At 43.1% G+C, this 24,358-nt stretch overlaps 1 non-coding gene across 1 annotated transcript; it reads left to right on the forward strand.

Annotated features, from left to right (window-relative positions):
- Nucleotides 1–16,961: 16,961 nt before the first annotated feature.
- LOC121830629 (small nucleolar RNA SNORA32) lies at nt 16,962–17,083 on the forward strand. The gene has a single exon (XR_006073844.1). It is a non-coding gene; the product is annotated as a small nucleolar RNA SNORA32 (small nucleolar RNA).
- The last annotated feature ends 7,275 nt before the right edge of the window (nt 17,084–24,358 follow it).

Consider the following 24,358-nt stretch of genomic DNA (forward strand, 5'->3'; position numbering starts at 1 on the left):
CCCCTTGAGGTTTCAGGAAGAATGTACATGCAGATGTGACTGTACCCACTCTGTGATCAGGCCATGAAATTGTATGGGAATTGTAATCTTACGGGTTTTGTGGGTTTTTCCTTTATAAGCCCCCATGGGGCTGCAGTAAGATGTGGCTCTTGCTCTTAGGAGCAGAGTTTGCCCTTCTATATAGAAGCTTCAATAAAAACCTCTTGCTATTGCATCAACTGGACTGGAGTCTGGGTTCTTGGGGCGTCCACTCAGGACCCCCAGATTTGGGGTCCAACACCACATTCAGATAATATTTATTACAGTCTATTATACTTGTTAGATTTTATTATTGTTGTTACTCCCTTATTGTGCCTAATATAGACATTAAACTTGGTCATAGTTATGTACGTGTAGGAGAAAACATGGGAGTTGTTACTGCTAGGGTTTTAGGCATCTACTGTGGGATCTTAAAATGTACCCCTTGCAGACAAAGGGGAGCCTCAGTATTAAACGTGTATCAGTCCTGACAGAACACAGACTTAGAATTCGGTATCGAGCCAGTTAACCTGCAAATACTCGGAAATACAACCGGTCTAGAGGAATAGGTGGGCAGCATCAGAAATGATTCAGCACTTTCCGATGTGGTTTCAAATCAGTGTGGGTATGAATCTGCCCTTGCCCCCAGCAGCCCTAGCATATACGAATCCCCACAAAATAAAACTCTAACTTCAAAGCAGTGGTGAGGAAAGAACATTTTCCTTTCAAAATACTACCTCAGAGCATCAGTCATCGCTATGGAAGATAAATCCTAATACATCTCTAGCATTCATCAAAGTGCCAGAAACATCGTAGACACTCAGTGTTTATTAGATAAATGAGTCTGAGGTTTTTATGAATGTTTGACAGTTGATTCCAGGTAGAGATGATGGATTGAACAAATGCACCTAATTTGGCTCCCTCTAGAATACCACTAAAACTCTAGGAGAGAAGGGAGGCAACAATAGAAACCGTGGTGGAGACTTGAGAGTATGATGAAGGACCTCACACATCTGAAAACAGCAAGTGCTCAGTTGGTAACAGTGCCACATCTTCTGGATATGAGGGCAAGATGGAGAAGGGCCCAGGGCTTCTAAAGAGAGAGAGCTGGGAATAACGGATGCAGGCATTCTATCCCCTCCCAACTTCCCCCAGATGCTGGGAGTAAAGCCTGGCCCTCGGGCAGAAGATTGGAAAAGACTTCTCCAGGGGACACGACCAGACAAAGAGGAGGGACCATCCCTGTGACAGTGAGGTGAGATGGGAGAGACTGCCCATCACCTTACAGTAAAGTTCTACGCTGCTTCTCGTTGGCTTACTCTTGAGCAGACAGGTAGGACTAGCGAACGGCAGAGGAAGTTCTCTAGTATGAAGGATAACAGGAGGATGTCACTTGCCAGACCGAGAATGTCTGCCAACTATTCAGCTCAGTGAATGCAGAGACCCATTCGCTGCCTATTCCCGTGCTGTTTTAAAGAGTGAGCTTAAAATCTGCAGGAAAAAAAGGCACACACTAAGGAGAAGAATCAGAATGGCGCCAGGCACTTCAAAAACAACCTAAAGTGAGAGAGAGGACCGTGGAGTATGGCCTCCAGTTTTCTGAGGGAAATAATTTCCACTCTAGAGCTCTAGACCCAGCCAAGTCATACATCAAGAATAAAGACAATAATGCAAAACTTAAAATCAGGAAACCAAAGCCAAAGGCATGAATTAAGGGGGGGAAAAAGGAGATCCAACTGGTGAAGTGGATCCACAGGATAGCGGTGCATTGGTTGTGTCCTGGTGTGCAGAGCAGTAAGTTCAAAGTGCAGAAGTGTGACTCAAGAAAAAGGATGCACTGAGGTGGGTCATCACTAAAATGCCAACTGCCAGTATACCTAGTGTTTGAAATCTGGCCATGGAGCAGCCAGATAAGCCTCGTGGAAGCAGCTGTACTTGGTGTGTTCTGTCTGTCCTCTCGTGGACTTCCTCGGCTTCCATCCCATAGTCTTGCAGATGTCCAAGCTACCTTCCGGTCCCCCCAGCAGCAGTCACTCTGCTTCTCAGTTCTCTCCTGTCACCCTGTCTGCTGATTTCCCCAGAGGTGGTTCGAGCTCAGGGAAGCTTAGAGTCAGCTGATGCTTTCTTCTTTGGGATCCTGTTGGAAGGTGCCTTCCTGCTTTTTCCATACACAATCAGGTTTGTGTTCGCTGCTGAGTTTTTAATAATAGCATATGACAGTCTAGATCTCTCTCTTTCTGGGTTTTTTTAAAAAAAATTATTATTTGTTTTGTTTTATTTGTTGTGGACTGACTAGGGGTCTTACACTATGGGATCTACCACTGACTGTGTGTGTGTGTGTGTGTGTGTGTGTGTGTGTGAGAGAGAGAGAGAGAGAGAGAGAGAGAGAGAGAGAGAGAGAGAGAGAGAGAGAGAGAGAGAGAACCTCACTAAGTTGCCCAGGCTAGCCTCCAACCTATGCTTTTGTTGCCTTTGCCTCAGCCTTCTACGTAGCTGAGACAATACATGTTATGACAGCTTTTGGTTTAGACTTTGAATAGCCTTCAAAGGCCATGTACCCAGCTGGTGGCACTATTGAAGCTTTAAGGGAACCAAGTTAGGTTATCCTCAAAGGAGCTATTGGGTCTCCCCTCTTCCTGTCCTCTCCCCCCCTCTCCCTGGATCTGTCTTTCTCCTTCCTTCCTTTCCTCCCTCCTTCCCTCTCTCTTTCCCTTTATCACCCAGCATGCGCTAAAGAAGTCTCTTCTATAGCGACCTCTCCACCATAATATAGCATACTGTGCTACCACAGGTCCAAAGCAGCAGGGTCAGCAACCATCAACTGACACCTTTGAAACCCTGAGCCAAAATAAGCCTTTTCTACTTCTAAGCTTATTATATCTCCTCGACTAATTCACATAGTCCTGTTCCAGGACTTTGGAAATGGTATCCTGGCTGCTGAGCTAGCTAGTAGTAGACTGGACCGTGAAGAGTCTGTGTTTTAGGAAGCAACCTCACCGGGCCATGGACAGCTGAGGGAACACTCATTCTCTGACCTCACCCACCCACCCCACCTCACACCCCACCCCATCTGCACTTGCTCAGGTCTCCCTTACTACCAGTGCCGAGTCCCGTTCCAGGAAAATAGCCGCTGACTAACAGTGGCTACCCAAAGAATAAGATCTGATAAGGAGGGGAGGGGCAGCCAAAATAGGGCTTAAAATCTTTCCATGGATCCCTCCTTCCAGAGGTCCTTGCCCTTCCCTACGGCACATTCCCAGATCGGGTTAGATGCACTTGCCTTGAGCATATCTGTGCATAGCACACCATAGTGAAAATTACCTCTTCACCTCTCTGTGTCTTGCATAAGCCTTAAATATTTTGATGGTAGAGACAAGGTCTTCATGTGTATACAACCCCAGTATCTAGCACAGAATAGGAATTAAATAAGATTTATGAATATAATTCTCACAAAGCCTATGGGACACTGAAAAACTATTAAGTTTCTATCATTTTTTATTTGAAAAAATTAATTGATGGATTTTATTTTTAAGAGCAGTTTTGGGAGCTGGAGAAATGGCCCAGCAGTTTGGAGCATGAACTGTTCTTGAAGTTTAGTTCCCGGCACTCAAGATGGGATGGGATGGCTCACAACAGCTTGTAACTGGAATTCCAGGGGGATCCCACACCTCTGGCATCACTGGGGCTCAAGTATACAAAGCCTCACTCAGACACATACGTATAATCAAACATTTTAATCAGAAAAGAGCAGTTTTATGGTACAGAAAAGTCAAGCAGGGAGGTTTTGGTGCAGACCCTTGCCCCACTCCTGGTTTCCTCCATTACTGATAGTTTGCATTTTTGAGGTGATTTCTTTTTTTTACAAAGCTGGCGCTTCTATGACAGCCTTAACTTGAGCCATATTTCACTTAGTGTTCTCTCTTTGTGCTATACAGCCTGTGGGTTTTGACAGTTAGATCTGTATCGTGCAGAACGCTTTCACTGCCCTAGAATCCCTGTACTCCACTTATTCATCTTCCTGATTTCCCTCTCCATACCATCCTTGCAAAACACTGATTTCTAAAGTAATCCTTAGTGGACAAAAAGTGTGTTTACATTCTTGTACACATGTATCATTTACTTTGTTAATATTCTCTCTCCCTCTGACCTCCCCCATCCATCTTCTGCCCTTTTCATTATTCCTCCTTCTGCCTTTTCGAGACAGGGTTTCTCTGTGTAGCTTTGGAGCCTATCCTGGATCTCACTCCGTAGACCAGGCTGGCCTCGAACTCACAGAGATCCGCCTGGCTCTGCCCAAATGCTGGGATTAAAGGTGTGCACCACCGCTGCCTGGCCCTCCTTCTGTTTTTATGTACCTAGTCTATATATGAGATAAGATGGGAAAATTTGTCTTTCTGGACCCGGCTTATTTCACTAACTACATCAATCCCAAGTTCCAGCCATGTTCCCACAAATGAAATAATTTCATTCTTCTTATTACCAAATGAAACTCCGTCGTGGGGCCAACAAGATGGCTCAGTGGGTAAAGCACTTGATGTGTAAGCCTAGTGCGAACTGAGTTCAACCCCCAGAATTCACAGAAAGGTAGGAGAGAACAAATTCCACGAGGTCATCCTCTGACATTCACGTGCACACTGTGACACACGTGCCCCAAACACATATCATGCACACACACAACAACAATAATAATAATTTAAAGACTTAAACATCTCCAGTGTGTGTGTGTGTGTGTGTGTGTGTGTGTGTGTGTGTGTGTGTGGTTTCTTCGTCTATTGTCTGTTGATGGGCATCTAACTTGTTCACTATCTTGGCCATTGTGATGGCTGAGCAATGCATATGTATGTGCAAACATCTCTAAGATATTCTAAGTTAGATTCCTGGATAGAGACGGATCTTTTTATAGTCTCCAAAATTTGCCCTTTTTTAGTGTCATATAGTTGAATCATATCATTTATTCTTGTCCATACTGACTTCTTTCACTTAGCAATGTGCATTTGCATTTACTCTGTCTCTGGAAGGAACATTATTATCTAAGCTTCAGAATAATTCTGCATGGTAGGCACTTGTACTAGATGAACCCCCGAGATCTGGGAGGCAAGGTGACAGTGCAGACATAGCCCAGAGCACACAGTGCCATTATATTGTCAATCCGTGAAGTATTCACACGTTGGGTACTAATAAGAGTATTATTTCCTTTTGGTGGCGCTAACAATTTAGTATATAAGACAGCTATGTACTTTTGGCTCAGTGTGGTGTCACATGACTGTGATTCCAACACTTGAGAGGTGAAGATAGAATGACCAGGAGGAGTTCAAGGTCATCCTCAAGTACATGACAAGTTCAGAGCCAGCCTGGGGTACACTAGATCCTCTCCAAAAACTAAAGATATTTTTTTTTTAATTTAAAGACAGCTATATGTTTTTTAAAACCTCATCCTTTTGAGCCAGTTATGATGTTGCACACCTTAAATCCCAGTAGTTTGGAGCCAGAAGCAAGCAGGTCTCTAGTGAGTTCAAAGCCAATCCAGTCTACTAGCAGTTCCAGGCCAACAAGATCAAAACAAACAAACAAACAAACAAACAAACAAACACCCAATCCTATCCTTTCATAAAGGGTTACTAGAAGGGTGGGTGTTTGTTGAAAAAAAAATCAAGTCACCATATAAGCACTTAGCATATGTATGAAACATCATAATTGCTCATTGAATGTTTGTTATTATAGTTTCCCCTAAGTTGTTCTGTAACTTTAAATGCTACCAATTGCTCGTAATTTTTCTAATCAATCAAGAGAAAATGAATTAGTATGCTTTAAAAAATAAATCACAGAATGAGGACATCTGATTTTTCCCCCAAGCTCATCTTCTCTATCACTGCTGCTGTCCCTGTGATCTGGGCAGAAACAGCACCATGTCCCCAGGTGGAGACATTAAAGAGGAGGGTGTTGGAGGGGGCACAACGATTATAACTTGAGCATGCCTGGAGCACAAGAGTGGGGAGGAGAGCAGCAGGCAGAGGATGCTGGTGACAGCCGAACTGTATTAGGACCTCCAAGGACTGACGTTCGGAAAATGAGTCAGCTGTCCTGATTTGCCCGTGGTATTTCAACTCCAGGAACTGCTGAAGCTGAACATTCTCTTTGGAGTGACTGGAATAAGGCAAGCTCTGTGTGAGACATTTTTGGTCCTGCTAAGGTCAGCGTGGTGGGTTCTGACAATTGCTATGGAGATGCTATGAAATAAAAATAAGCAAAAACTGTTTGTTTCCTGTATGCACAATTAGGGAGAGGCATGGTAATTCAAGACTTCTTAATTAGCAAGTTCTTTGGATAATCACCAATTCAAATGGAAACTTTAGGAAATAAAATTCAGGTTGACCAAGTGAAAGTTCTTGAAGGAAGCCAGGCATGGTGGCATATGTTCATAATCCTAGCACTTGGGAAGAAAGGGCACGAGACTCAGGAGTTCTAAGACAGCCTCAGCTACCTAATGAGTTCAAGGCCAGCCTGGGCTACATGAGGCCCTATCTCAAAAAACAAGAATCCAAACCTTTGGTTGTGTGTTCGTATGTGCATGTGGAGGTTGGAGGTCAACATCAGATGACTTCTTCAGTCATCTTTCTAAGATAGTGTCTCTCTCTCACTAAACCTGGAGATGACCCATTCAGCTAGGCTGGCCAGCCAGCAAGTTCCAGGGATCTAGCCACCCCCATCCTCCCAGTCCTGGGGATGTGACCATGGATCATCATGCTTGTGCACAGTCTACCTACTGGGCCATCTCCTCAGCCCCAAACAAATTCTTAAAACCCTTCTCTCTCAGGGGATTAGACTGTTTCTATGTGAGGATATTTCTTTTCATCATCCTAAGCCTTCTCAGATAAATAAAAATAAACAGAAATTTCATCTTTGGTCTTTCTTATACCCTTGAAAGCATCATGTACTTTAAATTAATGGAGCTGAAAGTTGTATGGGATTCTGGGGTGGGAGTGGAGGATTAATTTCTGCTTAGATTTTAATTTAGTTTTTTGAGATGTACTCTCACTATATAGCCCAAGGTGGCCTCTCACTCTCTGCCTAGTTCTTTTTAAAAATATATTTAGCATTGATTTTAATACAACAGGAAAAAAACATTAGCATTGAGCTTTAATTAAGTATAATTGGAGAAAATTACCAATACCTAGTTAATCTGATATGCTTAAAAATGTTACAGCTGCAAACCTAAAGAGGTCATTTTAACACTCCATTTTCTTGTTCCCTTAATAAAAACCTAAACGCTTTCTGCCAATATTTATTTACACATTTTACCAGTTTTTATTGATGATCTATTGTGTGCCCGAATTGGTGTCAGACACTAAGAATATAATTAACAATATAGTCACAACATATTTTACAGTCCAATTAATAATATCACAAAACTACAAGCAAGCTACAATTACATCAAAAGATGAAAATTAGATATTTCGATTACCACATTTTAAGAGGTCCCCACAGGGTGAGTACATGTAACAGGGCCCATCAAACTTTCTTATGCATGTGAATCATTTGGGGTTCTTTTTTTGTTGTTGTTGTTTTTTGGTTTTTCGAGACAGGGTTTCTCTGTGTAGCTTTGCGCCTTTCCTGGAACTCACTTGGTAGTCCAGGCTGGCCTTGAACTCACAGAGATCTGCCTGGCTCTGCCTCCCGTGTGCTGGGATTAAAGGCGTGCGCCACCACTGCCCGGCTCATTTGGGGTTCTTATTAAATTCCATAATCTGATTCCATAATCCAGGGAAGAGCTGATGTTCTGTATTTAAATAAATTGTCGTAACTTGTCACTTGATGCTGATCCTCTTGGCACAGGTACCACTTTGAAGCAAGGGCTATACAACACAACCTTAAGATGCAAGATTTGGGATTGAGAAGACGACTCAGTCCGTAAAGTGCGTGCTGAGCAAGCGTGGGGACCTGAGTTTGACCCCCAACCCCCACCTGAAAAAGTCAGGCATGACACAGTGGCTATCACTGGTGATCCAGCATGGGGGGTTAGGGACAGGAGAACCCCTGGGGATCTCAGGCTAGCCAGCTTAATTGGCATGTTCCATGCCAAGTGAGAGACCCTGTCCCAAAACACAAGGAAGACTGCACCTTAGCATTGATATTTGAAGTTGACCTCTGGTCTACGCGCGTGCACGCGCGCACACACACACACACACAATGTAGGGTTTTAAGATATAGAATTATAATGCAAGATGCAGAATAAGATCAAACTTTTTTTCCTTTGGAACAATACATAGATGAATGAGATGCCTTTAAATACAGTTCTAATGCTAAATGTTAATTACCACAGGGAGAAAGTAAAAGGTGGCGTGGGAACTAAATAGAGGGAAATGGCACCCAGGCTTGTATTAAGAAGTTCAAGAAGGGATGGGTTGGGGGGAAGGCTGAGACAGGAGGAGGGAAGAGAGGGGAAATCTGTGATTAGTATGTAAAATGAATAAAAAATTTCTTTAAAAAAAAAAAAAGAAGTTCAAGAAAAGCTTCCTAAGGAAAGCAGCATCCATAATCCAAAATCGAGCAAGAAAGGCATGGAATGTATCTTCTCCTGGGTGAGGCAGACTATTACGGCTGGCTGAATTGGTAATGGCCTTTCCATGGGTCCATTTTCAGTGCCGGGTCCATCCAGAGACCCGTGAATCGTTCTGTTGGGCAGCTAGCTCTCCTTCCAGGAAGCAGGAAAGGCAATGCTGGAGAGGAGGCTTATAGAAAAACATTGTCTGACGAAAGAGACCCCTATCAAGAACGGCCCCAGCATTTCTAAGAATGGACCAACGTGTGTGTGTGTGTGTGTGTGTGTGTGTGTGTGTGTGTGTGTGTGTGTGTGTGTGTTGTTTGTAGTGCTGAACCGATGGTCTCAAGCATACTAGGGAAGCACTCTGCCACAGAGTTGTACCCCTACTTCTCACACTGACTTTCTGTGAATACACAGCGCACAGACAGTTTGGTTTCTGGCTAAGGGCTCTATGCCCAGTCCACGGCTCTCTGTGTTTCAGCTCCCTTGGCTCTTCTGTCATTTCTGACCCTGTCATTTCCCGAGTTCTTACAGATTTGCTGCTTTTCTGTCTTTCTCTAGCCGGACTTTTCTGAGTTTGTGCTTTTTGACAAGATCTTTGTTAACAGAGTTCTTTTCACTGGTCCGTGAATGCTTTTGGTTAACTTTGGTTGGGCCCGCTCCTGGGTTCCTTCGGTCACTGGAGTCCCCGTGAAGGTATGTCTAGAGTCCTTCGGCAGCTGAGTGGCCTTTGACAGCCGGCTGCTACCCTCCATGTCTTGTCTCCCAAGCTTTGGAAGTCATGTAGGCTGCAGTCTGACTGAAGCAGAGACCAAGGGCAAAGAAGGTCAGAGAAAAGAGAGTGGGATGGACCCTTAGCTGCATACTAGTTGGTATCTGTTCCGTAATAATCACTCAACACATGTTGGCCAAATTTTTGCAAATTTGTTTTTAAGATGGAGTCTCACCGTTTCCCTACCTGGCCCTGAACTCTGGCCTCAAACAATCTTCCTGCTTCAACTTCCCTAGTAGCTGGGATCACAAGGCTTGGTGGTGTACCCTGTAACTGAACTGTGTAACCCGAGTTTTTGAGATTTAGGTGAACTAGAGGAGTATTTGGTGCTGGGGATTGAACCAAGGGTCTTATGTATAATATAATAAACACACACATTCCACCAAGTGATAGCCCCAGCCCTGGCTGAAATTTAAACACAAATTTTGTACAATCTTATTTTACTGACTTTCAAGACATTGCTGGTTTAAAACGCACTCACTCTATTCGAGAAAGTTCTAGGATTGAATAACTTTTTCAACTGATGAACATTCTTCTCTTATGTCGTTTTGAAGGGAGATGAGATGATGTTCATAGTAGACAGAATTCTGGAATTGTCCCGTGACCTTCTGCCTTTTCAGTATGGACGAAGCCTGTGAGTATAATGAACCTCATTGCTGTGATTGCTGTTATGTGACTGTTATTCTGGCTGGACCTAACATAGTGGCAGCCATGCATGAAATTTTCTCTGCCTGTTTGCAGAAGCCAAAGACTCAAAGCACAAGAAGGCTTCAAGGTGTCAGGACTGACTCGAAGAGCAGAAGGGAGCATGTGGAAAGGTCCAACAAACAGCTTTTAGGAGCTAAAAAAAAAAAATGGCAAGAACAAGTCAGCTTCAACCCTACAACCACAAAAAAACAGATCCTGCTACCAATGCAAACAGGTTCTTCTCCAGAGAGCCTGGCTTGGTGATACCTTGATGTCAGCCTTGTAGATAGTTAATTCAGAAAGGCTTTTTTATTTTTTGTAATTGAGAATTGATTTGTAGTTCCAGCGGGGCTATAACTTGTAGCCTGGGCTTTTAACGTATAGAAATGTGAGCTAATGGCTGTTGTTTAATTTTCTGGGTTTATAGTAATCCATTATACACAATAGAAAACTAGTGTAAGGGCTGCAGAGATGGTTCAGCAGTTATGACTGCATACTGCTCTTGCAATGAACTCAAATTCAGTTCCTAGCCTCACATCAGGCAGCTCACAACCACCTGTAACTCCAACTCCAGGAGGACCTGACACCTCTGGCTTCTGCAGCCACCTGCACACACATGCACATAGCCACTCACAGACACATAATTAAAAAAAAAATTTAAGACAAGCAGTGATGGCCCAGGCCTTTAATCCTAGCACTCTCAAAGGTAGGCAATCTCTGTGAGTTCAAGGCCAGCCTGGACTACAGAGTGAGTTCCAGGACAACTAGAGTGTCTTAGTTAGGGTTTCTATTGCTGTGAAGAGACACCATGACCACAGCAACTCTTATAAAGGAAAAACATTTAGTTGGAGTGGCTTGCATTTTCAGAGGTTTAGTCCATTATCATCATGGTCTGACATGGTGGTGTGTAGGCAGACATATTGCTGGAGAAGTTGCTGAGAGTCCTACATCTTGACTCACAGGCAACAGGAAGTGGTCTGAGATACTGGGCATGGTTTGAGCATAAATGAGACCTCAAAGCCCCCTCCCACAGTGACACACTTCCTCCAACAAGGCCACACCCACTCCAACAAGCCACACCTCCCAATAGTGCCACTCCCTGTGAGCTTATGGGGGGGGCCATTACATTCAAACTACTGCATGGCTACACAAAGAAATTCTGTCTTGAAAAACAAACAGATAAACAAAAATTTTAAACATATGTATTTATTTGATATATTTAAAATTAATATAAATATAAAATACTTAAATACATATGTCTTTAAAACTAGTATAACTTTATACTGCCAGAGAGTTTACGATTTGTTTGTATAAACACTTATATTTAGAATATGTATTTAATTAAGCTGTTTTCTACTATGTGTACTGGAGGAAAGAAAAAACGTAGTTTAAATAGTGTGTGCAATCCCTCCCTTTGGGCGTTCCTTTCCACAGGCTGTGGGCAGCATCTGCTGGAACCACTGTCTGTAACATGTTCCTCAGGAGGCACGATGGACATCTGCTTGCTCGTGTCTCCTCCGAGCTCAGCTGGCACATGTCTCAGGACTCTGTAGGTCTCTTTTCATATTTGCTAATGCCAGTCATCCCTGTATCCACTGTCCATACATTATCCTTCATAATAATTTAAATAAGATGTATAGACAGTTCTTTATTGGCAATTAAAGACTAATTAGGGGCAATTTTGATGATGCCCTACTTAGGAAGCAGCTTCACTCTGCTGGTTTTTCTTATTTAAAATCAGGACTCACCCAGCTATCTCAGTGTAAGGGCGTGAGGATAAGTGAGTTCACTTGTCTTCATTAGCTTTGAACTTGTGCTGTATGATACGGTAGCCATTAGCCGCCTATAGGGACTTACATTTAAGTTTAAGTTTATTACAAGTAAATGTAAAATTTAGTTCTTCTGTTGCATTAGCCACATTTCAAATGTGTGGCTTGTGATTGTCAGATTAGACAGAATAGACACAGAACACCTCCATCACCACAGGAAGTTCTGTCACCATTCTGTCTGCACTCAAATATTCTTAGCTCATAGATTTTCATCAGAGAAGATTTTCCAAAGAAGTGATTGTAAAGTACAACTTTCTGATTTGGTGCCTGTCCTGGATCTTGCTCTGTAGACCAGGCTGGCCTCGAACTCACAGAGATCTGCCTGGCTCTGCCTACCGGGTGCTGGGATTAAAGGTGTGCGCCACCACCGCCTGGCTGGAAAAGTACAACTTTTTAAATCAAATGGTCTGACTTTGAATCCTGGATTCACCACTTGAATGTTCTGTGACCTGAGGATGGTTATTGGGCTTTCCTGCCACATTTTCCATTACGAAGTGGGGACAGTGGCAGGACAGTATTCCCTAACGTTGTTGGAAGCTGTTGAAAAGAAAGACTGCATAATCTGGGACTGGTAAGGTAGCTCAGCAGGGGAGGCTGTCTGCCTTCAAGCCTGTCTGCTTAAGCTGGATCATCAGGACCCATATGGTAAAAGAAGGGAATGGATTCCCAGGGGTTGTTCTCTATACACACACACATGGAGAGAGAGAGAGAGAGAGAGAGAGAGAGAGAGAGAGAGAGAGAGAGAGAGAGAGAGAGAGAGAGAGAGAAAGAGAGAGAGAGAGAGAGAGAGAGATTAAACAATGTAATTTATAGAATGTACTCCGTGTGTTTAACTACTATTTTTGTATCAGTATTTTAGAAATCAAATTGATATTTGTTACCTCATTAACCTGCAGGTTCATGATTTGCATCATCTTGGATAATTTCCTGTCATTGCCCTCTCTCTCTGCTGGGGATAGACCTGGGGCTTCATGCACGCTAAGCAAACGCTTTACCATCATGCTTGTCTCCTCAAGTGTCTCTTTGCCTTGATTCTTTTCTCTTGTCCTGTCTAGAATTCTGGCTGCCTATCCACCGTGTGTTGTCATTTTATTTTCTGTAGCCCTTTGAGTCAGTTTGCTTTTCTGCAAAATGAGGGGACAAGGAGTATCTATCTCGTAGGCCGATTGTGAGGAATGAGTGAGCTAAGCTGTGTACGACTTTCTCACCAGCGGCGTATGTGGGTCCACTATTAACACTCTCGTTGTAGTTCCTTATTCATTTCCAGCCCTTGGAGATTTCCTTTGACTTATTAGGGATCTTTGATAATAGTTTACCTACTCCATTAAAACCAGAAGCTACGCCTCTTTTGGTTGCAAGCTCCATTAAAACCAGAAGCTACGCCTCTTTTGGTGACGTGTACTTTGTGGTTGAACATTTTCCTTTCCCATGCAACACCTTTCAGGCCCCTTTAAGATAGTCTATAATGTATGTATTAGTTTGATTTGCATTAAGTACATGACTGAAAGCCCTAAAAAACAACCACAGCTTTCAAAAGTGGAAGTTTCTTTCTTACAAAAAGTAATGAAGTATAGAAGGGCGAGGTCTCTGGTAGATATGCTTCTTCTCCATGATAATCAAGGGTCCTGGCTTCTTTTAATTCCTCCAGCTCTGGCTGGCATTATATACAAGTACTAGTCAGGAGAGGAAATGGATGAGGAAGACTGTTTCTTCTGTTTGGTACATTTCTCTAAAATCATATATGTCATTTCCTATTGAACAGAGCTTAGTCACATGGCTATGCGTGGTGTCATAGGATGTTGAAAATTTTGTCTATTTATTTATAAACAGATTCTTTTATATAGCCTTGGCTAGCCATAAACTTGTAATCCTTCTGCATCGTCCTTCTGAGTGCTGAGATGAGAGACATGTGCCATCATGCGTGATTATTCATGAACATCAAGCAATGAGGACAGAACGGACATGGGGAGACCTAGCAGTCTTTGCTGTGGTGCTTGTCCGATGTTGCCTGGAGGCTCCTGTCTGTCCCATCTGTTCACCTTGAGGGAAAAGGACTAGTCCTCCTTTACTGGAACTTCTCTGTGGTTACTGGAAATTCTGTATGCCAACACCTCTTAGCCCCACACATACTAGTCCTGAGAAAAATGGGACCATTGATTTCCCTCTGTCATGACTTAATGAAGAATAGACCTATGTCTAATTCACAGCTCCAAATGCTCTAGAAAACAAATGTAAGATGAGGGTTTTGTTTTAGCCCAAGGTCTCAGAAGTTTCTGTCCCTAATCAGCTGGCTTTCTGGCCTTGGACCTATAATGACACAACACATCCTTATAGGAATGTGTGAGAGAGGTGCTCACCTCATGGTGGCCGAAAAGTAAAGTGAGAAAAAGAGTCGGTGTGGCTGGAGTCCCAATATGCACTTTAGTGGTATGCCCCAAATCACCTAACTTCTAGTAAGCCCCACCTACATAGCACCACACTCCAGGGACCTAGATTTAACCCAAGAGACTTCAGGGATATAGCAGATCCAAACTGTAGCAGCACATATTCAATAAAGAACATAGATGTACATAGTGCATCTTCTATGCCAAGAGCTGTTCTGGGTGTTTTACATATGGAATATCTTGAGTTGAGGCTCCTTAAAATTCCTGTTAACATCTTAGTACCACACAATGAGACTTTATTTGGATTAGAGTTTTTACATATGTAACTACACGAGGTTATGCTGGCGTCGGGTGGGTTCCTATTCCAATATGGCTGGTATCTTATAGAAAAGAGAAATCTGGTCACAGAGACACCTACACAGGGAACAAGCCAAATCAAGCTTGGAGTCAAGGAACTGTGAGAAACCCTGGAGCTTTCTGAGGGGCCAAAGCCTCCCTCTGACACTATCTCAGATGCCCAGCCTTCACAGTTGTGAGGCAGTACATTTTTGTTGTTCATACCACAAATACTGCAACAGTTCTAGCAACCACAGCAATCTTACACAACATATTCACTCCTTTTAATCTCAACATCTTCTTGTGAGATAGCTGATGTGCTCCCATTTCACAGATGGCAAAACTGGACGTGCAGTAGTTAAGAAAAACCAGAGTGACAAGGAAAAGCAGAGAGAAAGAGATTGGAACAAGCTGAAGGAGGGAAGGAGGGGAAGTTTGTAAAAGGTTACAGTGTGGGCTGGAATGCAGAGAAAGAATCAAAGGACAAGGATCTGAATGTGGCCTGCCGAAGAATGACAGAAGTTATAGGTTACTATATATAAACAACCAACATTTTCATTTTCAGATGTGTGAAAATTTTGAAAAAAAGTGACCTTCTTTCAGGAAAGCTCCCTCATTTTTGACTCTTGAAGATATTTTATTATCTACAAGTTTCTAAGAGCCCTGACCTTGATGTTTTGTAGATGGGCCTCATTTTTATTTGAAGAAAAAGGCTAATAATGATCACTTGCTCCATGAGTGGTGTTCTACAAGATTTGGATTTTATGCTCATGTGTTCTATAGATTTGCTTCTGATGGGTGAGCCAACACTTGTCCTTTACAAGTCTTTCTATTGTACATCTTACATCTAGTGTATATATACATATGTATGTATATCCTTGTGATATGCATATGTGTATGTATACACAGAAGAAGCACACACAACATAGCTGATGTGCAAAGCAGGAGGCAACACACAGCTATGATAGGGCCCAGTCTTCTCGAATGCAGAGACCTTCACATGGTACTGTACCATCACTCAGAAGTATGCATGGATCTTGGGGGGATGAGGTGTGGAAGCACTTCCAGGAGCATACTGGGGCTTTTTGTGTTGTGGCCCATATATGGTTAGAGGTTGTTTTTATCAACAGAGGTGTATATTCTCATCAAAGGACACAAAAGGGTTCAGTAGAATTAAAACTGTATCCGCTGTCTGGGCATTTGAATTCCTTGTAGTCAGGGACCAGCTGATGAGCAGAGTTATAGTCTTGGGGCAGTCATCAGTGGCAAGTGAGGCTGCTTTGGTACAGTGGACGAGGGAAGATTAAGAGTAGAACTTGAGAAGCTCCAACCAGTGCATCTTGGTTCCTGGCTTTCCTTTGATGAGTAGTAACTATGAAGAGGCAAGCAAAGCAGACCAGCCCAAGAAGGATGTGTTCACCAGGCTAAGAAAACTCAGTTATGAATGAGTCAAACCCTGGTAAGCTGCCATGACTAGCTGTAGGCAGATTTTTCTGTCCCACCTGTCAGTTCCCAAATAATCACACAGAGACTTCTTAATTATGAAAGCTCAGCTGATAGCTTGGGCTTGTTTCTAACTAGTTCTTATAACTTAAATTAACCCATTTATATTAATTCACTTTCTACCTTGTGGCTTTATTACCTTTACTCTGTACTGCCCATGATGCTTCCCTGCTTCCTCCATATCTGATTGGCGACTCCACTTTTTTCTTCCCAGCATTCTCTCTGCCCCAAAAATCCTGCCTAGCTATTGGCCATTTATCTTTTTATTAAACCAATCACAGTGACATATCTTCATACAGTATAAAGGACTATTTCTTGATATTGTATATAGTTTTACTATGTTAAAAATTAAAACACTTTCCTTTTTATTCAGACAAAAGGGGAAAAATGGTGTGAGATATTTGATTACACTGTGTAGAGATATAGCACTCTGATTTGATTTAATAAAAAGCTGAATGGCCAATAGCTAGGCAGGATTTCCAGGCATTGAGGATACCAGAAAGAAGAGGGCAGAGATGCCAGGGACACAGAGCAAGCAGCATGGGCTTTGTAAAGTAAAGGTGACCAAGCCACAAAAAAGAACATATTTTAAAGGTATGGGCTAATTTAAGCTATAAGAGCTAGTTAGCAGTAAGCCTACACTATCAGTCAAGCTTTCATAATTAATAATAAGTCTCTGTGTTGTGATTTGGGAGCTGGCTGGCAGGACAGAGAAAGACTCGCTACAACTAGCAGATGTGGGGACAAAAGGAATTGAGGAGGGACAGTGGAGAAAGCACACTCCTAAGTACTGCCCCCAAACACACATCAGAAAGTGGATTTGCCTCGGATAATAAGTAGCTTGACAAACAATGGTGCCACTCAACTCTCCCTTCAAGAAAGGACTTGCTTGGTCATTCCTAAGGTTTAGAAACTCTTTCTCAATTGTTGTGGACATTACCATGAAAAAAAAAAATTACCCACTAGTTTTCTGCCTGGTTCCTTTCTAGTGATTAGCCTATTGGGAACATTTTATGAATCATTTTTTAAACTGCTACAGGAGGCAAGCATTACAGCACATACTTGTGATCCCAGCTCTTGAAAGGCTGAGGCAGGGGGATTACCATGAGTTCAAGGTCAGCCCAAGCTAAACAGCAAGACTCTTTAAGAGCCAAGTAATACCAAAACCACTACTTTTTTATGCCTGTGACTTGATTGTACTTCAGTACACACACAGTGGAAGCCATGTGTGATTTTCCTAAGAGCTATTTCATCCAGAACAAGATTTGAGTCATATTTCAGTCAGATTCTCACAGTGCAAGCCTAGATGTGTAGAGCATTACAAATCCGCTTTGCCTAGCTAATTTGCATTGCAAACCTTCTGGGATGCTAATGACCAGGCGGTTTGTATGTAGAGAGCTGAAGTAGGCTGACTCCAGAACTTTCTTGATTTATGGATGATCATCTCTTTATCTGGGTGTTATCACTATGTAAGGCTGACAAAATAACTGTAGATCTAGCATTAAAGGGCCATCACTAAGATAAATCTTGTCTCGAGTTCTAGAAGAACTAAAATGACCTTGATAGGCCATAGAAAGAATTACATGTGAAATTCCTTAAGTAAAAATGTATTGTTCTAGGGATGCAGCTTAGCACCAGAAGACAAATAAAATGCAGCCATGCATGGGAGCATGCACCTACACTCATAGCTCACTGGAGTCTAAGGCAGAAGGATCATGAGTTTGTTCTTTCATTTGTTTTTCCCAGAGGGTTTCTCTGTGTAGCCCTGGCTACCCTGGAACTCCCTCTGTAGACCAGGTTGCCCTGGAACACTACCTACCTCTGCCTCCTGAGTGCTGGGATTAAAGGTGTATGCCACCAAGCCCAGCAATGTGTTGTTTCTAACCTAGGCTATATAACAAGCTAAAGGCCATGATAAGATCTTATCTCAACAAAACAAAACAAGAAAATGGACTTGAAAAGAAAAGTCATTTTTGCAGGCACCGAAGGCGCTGGAGGCCTTCAGCCTGGGGCTGTGAGTGCCTCAGCTTTGAGACAGCTCAGCCAGCTGAGCCAAACAGTGACTCAAGGGCCTCGCTGGGTGCGCTTAGCGCAGAGTGTGGATCTCTGTTCTAGAGCTTCCAGTTGGGCTAGCAGAGGCCCTGCCAGGTCCACAGAGTAATGAGAGTGCTCCTTTGTTCTTATGGTAGTCATTCCTCTCTACCAATCTTGTTGTTTAATCAACCGATTTTAGTTTGCGGGTGGGGGGAATCCAAACCCAGCCCGCTCTGCATAACAAACAACCACAAAACCTCAGGGACACAAAACGCAGCTTTTTGCTGGCTGTGAGTTAGCTGGCCTGCTGCTGGAATTGTAACCTGAGCTGGGTCACTCAGGTGTCTGTGGTCAGTTGTTTGTTCTATAAACATTTCTGCTGATGTTGCCCTGGGTCGCCTGTCATGGGTGAGAGCCAACTGGCCGTGGGCTGGTCTCGATGTCTCAGCTGCGACAAGCAGTCTTTTCTACCCACAGTGTCTCATTTACCAATAGACTCTCCCGGGCTGGTTCCTCTGTGGTAAAAGGCTTCCAGGAGAACAAGTTGAAGCAAGCAATGAATACCTCATAAGGTCTGACTTGACTTCTTTCATCACCGTTTCTGCTGCGTTCTAATGGCTAAGGCAAAGCTCCAGGCTAGCTTAGCTTTGTGGAAACCACGTCTTGACGGAAGGTCTGAGAAAGCATATGGGAAAGCTAACGTGGAGGGAGGCGTAAGAAGTGGGGAATGTTTTGTACTGATCTACTGTGGGGAGAATTCCCAGAAGTGAAATGCTGTGTTCTAGCCTAACAGAAATCAGATCATCTCAGTTTACTATGTTGCTACTACCTCCCCCAAATCCTCCCTGTGTGTCTGGTTCTGCTTTTCTAATGATTGTTTATTTACTTTTTTTGAGACAGGCTCTCACGTATCCCATGTTGGCCTTGAATTTGATACCTAGCATAGGATGACCTTGAACTTCTGATGCGCCTAAGTGCTGAGATTTCAGGTGTGTACCACCATGCCCAGTTTCTGTAGTTCTAGGGATCAAACCCAGGGCTTCCTGCCTGCTAAGAATGCATTGTGCCAACTAAGCAGAAGGAGTGTTTAGGAGGTGGACCTGGCTAGTATGTCAGTAAGCAAGAGTGTTAGCAATCAGGCCCTGCACCGGCCTGCCCTCGGGGATGAGCATCATCATCAGCCCCCAAGACATGACACATTCCCACTGTCTCCAGGAGTCATGCATTCTCCCTATGCTCATGTGCTATATGCCCTAATAAAAACCCAGTATCTTCTCTCCCTGTTCCTTTTCCCCCTCCACCCTTGCTCAGAGGCAGCCTCCGCACCACACCCCCAATAGACCTCTTGCATGACAGCTGTGGCTTGCTGTGTTTTTGTGGTGCTCCTTGGCTCCAAACTGCCAAGGTGTCTTCTGCCCCTTAAGCTATTCCAACGGTCCTCTGGAAGTAATAATACCTGGCTCCTGATCCCCGAGCCTTCCTGTCCCACCGTGAGGTGAAGGGCCTTCACCACATGTGCTTTGCCTGCCATGGAGTCCTGCTGTGATGGACTGAGACCCTCTGAAACCATGAGCTAAAGCAAATGGTTTCTCCCTGTGGAGGTTTGAATGAGAATGGCTTGCATAGGCTCCTATGTTTGAATGTTTGGTCCCCAGTTGGAACTGTTGGGAACGGTTTAGGGACCGTGGCCTTGTTAGAGGAGACGTGTCACTGGGGTAGGCTTTGAGGTTTCAAAAGCATTCCCAGCACACACACACACACACACACACACACACACACACACACACACACACACACATCTCTATCTCTCTCTCTCTCTATCTATCTCTCTCTCTCTCTCTCTCTCTCTCTCATAGATAGAGATGTGACCTCTCAGCTACTGCTCCAGCACTGTGCCTGCTTGCCAGCCTTTCTGCTGCCATGCTCCCTGTTATGATGATTTAGTCTTAGTCACTGTTCTGTTGCTGTGAACAGATACCATGACCACAGCAACTCTTATAAAGGAGAGCATTTAACTAGGGCTTGCTTACAGTTTCAGAGGTGCAGTCCATTATCACAGTAGGGACATGGTAGCACACAGGCAGACAGAGTGCTGGAGAAGTAGCTGAGAGTTCTACATCTGGATCCTCAGGCAGCAGGAAGAGACACTGGGCTTGAAATGGGCTTCTGAAGCCTCAAAGCCCACCCCTCCCCCAATGACACACTTCCTCCAACAAAGCCACACCTATTCCAACAAGGGCTTACCTCCTAGGCTTACTCCCTAGTAACTAAGTAACATGAGCCTATGGGAGCCTTTCTTATTTAAACTACCACAGTGATCATGGACTCTTACCCTCTAGAACCACGAGCCCCAAGTTGCCTTGGTCATGGTGCTTTGCCACAGCAACAGAAAAGTACCTAAAACACCCCCTTAAATTGTTCTATCAGGTTCTGTGATCACAGCAATAAAAAAAAAAAAAAAGCAAGCAGTCCACATTCATGAGCCCACCATCCAACGCTAATTATTCTCAGTGTCCTGCAATGGTAAGAACCAAGTTTCGAAGATACTTTATGTACTGGGTGGTTTTGTGTGCAACTTGATATAAGAAAACAGGCTGAGCAAGCCGTGGGAAGCAAGCCAGTAAGCAAGACCCCTCCATGGCCTCTGCATCAGCTCCTGCCTCCAGGATCCTGACCTGTTTGAGTTCCTGTCCTGACTTCCTTTGATGATGAATAGCAATCCTGAAGTGTAAGCCACATAAACCCTTTCCTCCCCAACTTGCCTTTTGGTCATGGTGTTTCGCTGCAGCAATAGAAACCCTGACTAAGACACTGTACTTTCAAAGTTATAGTTATAGTTGGCTCATTCTTACTTTTTCTTCTTTGAAATCTTCAGCAGTAAACTTTTAATTCCAGTTATTTTATGTTTAAGTGAAAAGACTTAAGACTCATACTTTCAGCAGAAAAAAAAGTTATGTTTGTCCAATCATTAAATATCTATTGTGCTTCTGTTTGCCCAACATTGCAACACACGTGTATTTATATAGTTGTGCCGGCTAGTTTAATGCCAACTTGATACAAGCTGGGAAAAGGGAATCTCAATTGAAATTATATCCACACCAGACTGGCCTGTAGACATTTTCTTGATGAAATGATTGATGTGGGAGGGTCCAGACCACTGTGGGCAGTGCCGCTTCTGGGCTGGTGGTCCTGAATCCTATATGAAAAAAAAGCTGAGCAAAGAAGTAGCATTCCTGTAGATGGATTTTTCTTTGGGCCACCAGCTCACAAAAAAAAAAAAAAGACAGGAGACTTATTATTAATTATGAAAGCTTGGCCTTAGCCTAGGCTTGTTCATGACTAGTTCTTACAACTTAAATTAACCCTTTTTTTTTTTTTTTTTGGTTTTTTGAGACAGGGTTTCTCGGTGTAGCTTTGCACCTTTCCTGGAGCTCACTTGGTAGCCCAGGCTGGCCTTGAACTCACAGAGATCCGTCTGCCTCTGCCTCCTGAGTGCTGGGATTAAAGGCATGTGCCACCAACACCCGGCATTAACCCTTATCTTTTAATGTGTGATCTTTTACATAGCTTGGTTACCTTCTGTACTGCCCATCGAGCTTCCTCTCCATCTGGCTGGCGACTCTGCCTTCTTCTTCCCAGAGTTCTCTCTGTTCAGAAGTCCTGCTCATACCTAGCTATTGACCATTTAGCTTTTTATTAAACCGATCACAGTGTCACATCTTCACACAGTATAGAGGCATATTCCACAACACATTTCTCCATGGTTTGTGCTTCAGTTTATGCCTCTGGGTTCCTACCTTGAGTTCCTGCCCTTTCTTTCCTTGGTGATAGAGTTTGTGCCTGGAGAGTTGTAAGATGAAATAAACCTTTTTCTCTCTAAGTTGTTTATGGTCATGGTGTCTTATCACAGCAATAGAGACCCTAAAGTAATAGTATATTTTTTGTAGTGTTTAATTGGCACACCATTTTGCTGTAGGATAGAGTTGTAAATTTAAACTAAGAAGCTGGCCCGGGTGGTGGCAGCGCACGCTTTTGATCCCAGCACTTGGGAGGCAGAGGCAGGAGGATCTCTGTGAGTTCAAGGCCAGCCTGGGCTACCAAGTGAGTTCCAGGAAAGGCACAAAGCTACACAGAGAAACCCTGTCTCGAAAACAAACAAACAAATAAATAAATAAAACAAGAAGCCAACAATATTTTCCTGGATCTAGTCATACAGCTCAGCAAGTAAAGGCATTGACTGCCAAGCCCGATGACCTGAGTTCGATCCCAGGGACCTATATGGTGGAAGGAGAGAACTGACTCTTAAAGGTTGTATACACACACACACACACACACACACACACACACACACACACACACACACACTGAAGCATGATTCTCATTAGTCTTATTAAAAACCCAGAGTCAGATATCAGGGTGAAAGCTGAAATATCAGAGAAGCAGAGCAGGTAGCCACCAAAGAATTCTTACCTCTACAAATCCTCAGACTGAATGGGGGCCCGAGATCCTGTCTCCTCCCTCTTTATATTCCTGTCTCCACCTCCCTAGTGCTGGGATTAAAGTCTCCCATGTGCTGGGTTCAAAGGCGTGCACCACCACCACCCAGCTCTGTTTCTCTTTTAGATGGGAACAATCTCATGTAGCCCAGGGTGGCCTTGAACTTCTGATCTTCCAGCTTTCTCGGTCCAAGTGCTGGGATTAAAGGTGTGTACCACCACTACCTGGCCTCTGTGATTAACTAGTGGCTAGCTCTGCCCTCTGATCTCCAGGCAAGCTTTATTTTCAAAACACAAACAAAATATCATACAACACACACCCTGTAATAAAAAATGAGTAAATAAATATAACTTTTTAAAAAGAATATTTTCCTTAGTAACAAGTATACTTTTTGATATCTCAGTAATATTTTTAGTATCTTACAGCTTTGAAGGTGAATCATGTTCCTGCCTGATCTCATCCCATGTTTCTTACAATTCTCCTTCTGTGTGTAGGCTCTTGTGCACTTGGGTAGTGTCTTAGTCAGGGTTCTCTAGAGCAGCAGATCTTATAGAATGGATCTGTACTGTCTTCCAGGGCACACTTAGAAACATTAGGCTCTGCGCATCTGGATCTGGTCAGTTTTATCACCGAGTCCATTGTTGTCCTTCACTATGTTCTGAGATGCTAGAGATGCTGGAAGTTGGTTAATCTTGTCAGGGAGCTCATTCTCCTCCTTGATCAATTTATTCAGAGATGCGAGAGCAACCAACCAGCATCATCCATTTCCTTATTTTTCCACACATTGTTAAAAGTTTTATATACAGAGTCACCAAATCTGTTGCATCTCACAATTGGTAAATCAGGATAATAAAATGCATTTTCCTCCTTAAGTTTATAAAATAGTTGGTACCATGCTGGGTGGTGGTGGCACACGCCTTTAATTCCAGCACTGGGGAGCCAGAGCCAGGGGGAATCTCTGTGAGTTCGAGGCCAGCCTGGTCTAAAGAGCGAGATCCAGGACAGGCACCAAAACTACACAGAGAAACCCTGTCTCGGAAAAATAAATAAATAAATAAATGAATAAATGAATAAATAAATAAATAAATAAATAAAACCCCAAAAAATGAATGAATGAGTGGATGGATGGATGAATGAATGAATGAATGAATGAATGAATGAATAAACAGTTCATATCATGGACTTTCAGTACTCTCCAAAGTTCCAGGAGAGGCTTCAGTACCTGTAGGTGTTGGCAAATCAGAAAGCTTATTCAGAGCCTTAAAAATTTATCTTTATACTTCTGTTGCTCTAGAACTACTTATGATACCAAAATCTTTACCAGTCAGGTTTCTTTACAGGAACATAACTTTTATAATGCATATATAATGTAATATATAATAAGTATATATTGTAATATTGTATGTTATATATTCATCATATAAGTTAATATATAATATTATACATCAATATATATTATATATTTATAATAATAAATCCCATATGTATAGGGATTTATTAGAATATGTCACACACTGTGGTCCAGCTAGTCCAACAATGGCTGTCTACCAATGGAAGGCCCAAGAATCTAGTAGTTGGTCAGTCTATGAGGCTAGATGTCTCAGCTGATCTTCGGTCTACAGAGGAATCCCAAATAAGCAGGTTGTAATGCCAGTGAAGGAATGGACTCTCCAGTGAGAGTGAGAGCAAGCAGGCAAAGGGAGCAAGCTTCCTTTTTCCATGTCCCTTATATAGGCCACTAGCAGAAGATTGGCCC

The sequence above is a fragment of the Peromyscus maniculatus genome, chromosome 6, assembly GCF_049852395.1.
Source record: "Peromyscus maniculatus bairdii isolate BWxNUB_F1_BW_parent chromosome 6, HU_Pman_BW_mat_3.1, whole genome shotgun sequence".
Lineage (NCBI taxonomy): Eukaryota > Metazoa > Chordata > Mammalia > Rodentia > Cricetidae > Peromyscus > Peromyscus maniculatus.